At 44.9% G+C, this 4,514-nt stretch overlaps 1 long non-coding RNA gene across 1 annotated transcript; it reads right to left on the minus strand.

The window, feature by feature from the left end:
* Positions 1-748: 748 nt before the first annotated feature.
* LOC149857072 (uncharacterized) lies at positions 749-3,118 on the minus strand. The gene is made up of 3 exons (XR_016444127.1): positions 3,005-3,118; positions 1,999-2,073; positions 749-947 (listed from the first exon to the last, which is right to left on the minus strand). It is a non-coding gene; the product is annotated as an uncharacterized LOC149857072 (long non-coding RNA).
* Between the last annotated feature and the right edge of the window lie 1,396 nt (positions 3,119-4,514).

Genomic DNA, 4,514 nt, shown 5'->3' on the forward strand with positions numbered 1-4,514 from the left:
AAAATGCCCCAGTTCCCTGCTTCTGCTGATAGGTTCCAAATCTGGAAATATAACGGTGAGGATGCGGTAGGGTTGTCCTCGGTGAGTCACTCCCAAACTCTGGAGACCAAGGTCTTGAGAGCTGCCACACAGTGGTACCATTGGCAGTATACACCTTGTACAAAGCTATAGCAGGTATCCTGGAAAGAAGTGACTGAAAAGGATTGAGGGCTCAGTAGGAGTTCCCCATGCAATGTTATGCTAAAAAAGTGCTAATGAAATCTTCAGATGTATAATAACGTGGGGCACGGTAAGTAGGGCATGCCCTACCCTAAGGCATGTTTGTGAGACCCCAGCCTGTACCAGTGCATGGGGTTGTCCCATCCCAAGTGCAGGACTTTATACTTGTCCTTGTTGAACCCCATCAGATTCCTTTTGGCCCAATCCTCCAATGTGACTGGGTCACTCTCAATCCTAGCCCTACCCTCCAGCGTCTCTACTACTCCCCACAGCTTGGTGTCATCTGCAGACTTGCTGAAGGTGCACTCTCTGCCATCTTCCAAGTCATTGGCATGTGTATGTGAGCTGTCCTATAGACCCTTTGCCTTCTTAGGGATGTCTATATTGCTTCTGGTACCCTTGAGAACACAGCCAGGAAGCATGGTGCTGCCCTGCATGGCTAGTCCTGTTTTGCAAGCACAGAAAACCTTCCCTGAGGAAAACCTACCCCTCCTACCTCTCTCAAGTCTCTTCTCTCTGTCCTGTTTGAGAGTGGCCTCAGGCGACCTACCCCAGGATGGCTTCACCCTTACATTTCTGGGTTTGGTTCATATGCCGTGGAGAGTGAAGGTGTACCTCTGAGCTGTGCTCTTCAGGAGTGCTTGGAAAGAGGTATAGACATGCCCTTAAGCTCAAAGTGAGAACAGGTTGAAATCCATCGTTGGTTGGGGCCCAGAGCATTCAGCAACCTGGAAAAATGAGTCGTTTCAGGGTGCGAATAGAAGGAGCAAGGCTGGCATATGGGGATTGCTAGAGATGGAGCAGGTGCAGCTGTTGTTAGCCCAGTGGGTAAAGCAACTGACTGCAGTGCACAGAGAGAAGCTGATTTTATGAGCACTGAGTTTAGTGCATGAATGCCTACTAACTTCTCTGCAAAGGGGCTCAGAGCACCGGATAAGCATCCAAAGGCTTGATGGTTAGGAACAGATTGTAATATGTTCAGTAGCTTTTTAAAAATCTTCATAGTTTTAGCTCTTAGTAGGTTAAATTCTCACTTGTATTCAGATAACTCCATGGGACTTTGTCTCCTCCCTTAAGCTCCATTGCCGTTCCATAGCCCAGACAGGGTGGAGGATGGCTAGCGTAGGTAGAGGAGAGGGACTCTAGTATTAGCTCTACCATTCAGTATATAATCCATATATTTTGTGCTATATGCTGGGAAGAGGCTATGATACTTCAGTTTAACCTTGTGCTTGTTCCCATAGACCATTTGCACTGGCCTTATGAAATATTTAATGCGTTATATAATCAAATGTTTACCCAATATTTTTTTCCGGGAAAAAGTCAACTGTTGACATGTTACCACTGAAATAAGCTCCCTTTCTTCCCAGTTCTGTTTCTCAGTCTCCAACCTAATCATTATTCTTAATGCCAGTATTCCCTCAGAGCCTGCTTTATAACAAAGTGGTTTAACCTTGGCACGCCATTTATTGTGACCTTAATGGAAGGGCTTGTTCGAACTTCATCTATAAAGATCTGTTTTGTGTAATCAGCCAATAATTCAGGACCTGAACCAAGCCACGAGCGCTGCCTTGAGATTAGCTTTATCAAATCATAATCAGGCTCTGAAAAGCTACCCACTTCCAGCTCCTTCTTGCATTATGGAATAACATTCTCCAAAGGCATAAGGCAATATAGCACTGCACAGGACAGCATAATACAGTAGCAGCTAAATATATATTAGAATAGCCAGACTGTGCAAAAACTTACACAAGGAAATAAGTGGGTTGTACGGCTCACCTAGAATGTAGATAGTTTCATCTCCCAGACATCCGGGGCACAATCCATGAGTATTGACCACTGGGAGAATCCCCCCTATAGGACAACAGAAGTGAGAGGGTAACCAGCTGAATCACTAGTGAACACAAGCTCTTGGCAATGCAGAAATTCATCCCATAATGGGAATTTCTGAGCACGTGAGTTAAAGCAATTTCACATCCTCCCTGTGCCCTGGAACAGCAAAAATAGGCCCTGATTGACCAACACCACTCAGAAAAGTGTTGTGTGCAAGATAATCTAAAATCTTGGTCTCCAACTACAAAATAGGCCTTTTCTGTTGAGCCAGCGGGAGAGAACTGCCGTAGCTCCCGTCCAGGAAAGAAGCCCACCCTTTGTACTTGTAGATATTAGGATTTTTTTTAAGCGGTGGACATCTCTTCTTAAAAACTCACTATAGATGAGTGACACATGCTCAGGCCTCGATCTACAAAGAGGTGCAAGTAACCTGGCACAGCACATCACACAACCTAACCACTAGGTCCCAGCCCTGAGTTGCGCCCTTGATTTCCTGTACACTGTATGAAGAGAATCAGGTACCAGAGAAGGTGATTCACAAGAGCCATCATGCTCAGCAGGTAGCCAGCAAGCCAATAAGAAAGGCTGAGGACAAGGGTCCATCTTAAACCTCACGCCTCCCCAGTGATTCATCTCGAGATAGCAGTAAACGTTGACTTTCACGTTGGCTTGTCCATCCAGGATCCTCATGTCAAAGCAGAGGCCTATGCCCCCTTTCTTTTCAAAACCAAGCAGGGGAGCACTAATTTCTTTGAACTAGGAAGATGTGGGGCTGGCGCCATACCCTTTCCACATAACAGCTCAGTGGTTAGAGCACTCACCCAGTTCTGAGAGACCTTGGCTCAGCTTTTCTCCTTAAGGGATGTCTACACTAGTCAGTGTGGCTAGTTCAGAGCTCGGTTGGGTACTAGAAGCAGGGCAACTGCTTAATCTGAGAAAAGGTGTGTATTACCTGAGCGGGGCTCCATAGTAATCCAGCTGTTCCCGAAACTTGTTCCAAGCTAACCTGGATGTGTCAACACACCGCTGTATTGCGCCATGTAGTCATCCCCTGAAGAGCTAGAGCCACAAAAGAGCTTAGGCACCTCAGTCCCAACAGCTCCCATCCCCGCGCCCCATGGCAAGGTGCCATACTCCTACGGCATTGAAAAGGCAGCTTCTGGCATCCTGAAAGGTCAACCCGTTACTTTCTCTACCTGCCAAACTTGAAGGTCACAGAGATCGCTGACTGAAATGTGTCGTGATTGGGCTCAAATATCTTTGAGCTGCTGATAAAAGGTGTTGCTCGTCAAAAATACATTGGGACCCCAGAATATGAGACTTACTGGACAAAGAAAGCTGTCAGTTGGTAATCGTGCATGATTTATATTCCAACAGAAAAACTGAGAATATTATGGAGGGTGTAGTAAGCCAGTGGGAGGATGTTCCTATAAACAAACTAATGCAAAACATATTATCAGCTTGCTGTTCTTGGGAGATTCAATCTCTTGAACTGTTTTTGTTGTCTTGTAAAGATTTCAGAAGACAGAGGGGAGTTTGGAGTGTGTACCACTAAGTTTTGCAATCAAAAAAAAAAAGGATGATGAATCAGAGCTGTTGCAGGATTCCTTAGCTCTTCACATGTGAAAGCAATGTGACATGACGCAGGTATCAATTTTCCATCAGCAACAGCTGAATAGAGCCCAGCATAAGAATTACATCTATCCCCTGAGGCATGGAAGAAACTGGAAGGTCAGAGAAAAGATGAGCAAAGAAATATTGCTCATCTTTGAACCTGCTTTGACAATTACTTCTCCATGGAAATTCATCTCCAAATATGTGTTATTAAACATCAATTAATAACTCATTGGTGAAGCAATTTTAATAATGCTAGTACTTCCAGTTAACTTCTGGTATCCTCATTCTCTTTCCTTTCATCATACCTATGAATAATCTCAGCCTCTGTTTGCTGAGTGCAGAATAATCCCCAAGAGAAAACAGTGGGGCTGATTCACAACTGCTTTTTTCCTCCCCAGTTTTACTAAAATGTATAAGAAAGTGGCAAATCAGCTTTGACTTCTTTGTTTTCCTAAGTTTCTTTCCTGGGTTTGAACTCCAGCACTTCACTAACTTCACTTAGGACTGAGATAAACTGTGTGCGTTGTGCTCTAAATGGTCTGCTTTTGCTTAATCCAAGATGGAAATGAGCCCAGAAAAAACAATCGAAGGACTGTTTATCTTTGAATATAAGATGTTTAAGGCAAAGATCGGGCTTATCAGTGACTTGCATACCCACATGACCTAGCCTCCACCCCCTTCCTTTCTTTTTCCTCTCTCTCTTTTCTCCCTTTTTTCCCCCTGCTTTTGTCTTCTCTCCTTCCCTGTTTCCTTCCAATTTCTTTTCTCTTCCCCCCGCCCGCCACTTTGATTCCCACCCTCTGCAAAAAGGCACTGCCAGTGGCGTCTGCGAGCAGTTCATGATC

This window comes from Crocodylus siamensis, chromosome 9 (assembly GCF_052110815.1).
Source record: "Crocodylus siamensis isolate JL-2025a chromosome 9, ASM5211081v1, whole genome shotgun sequence".
Lineage (NCBI taxonomy): Eukaryota > Metazoa > Chordata > Crocodylia > Crocodylidae > Crocodylus > Crocodylus siamensis.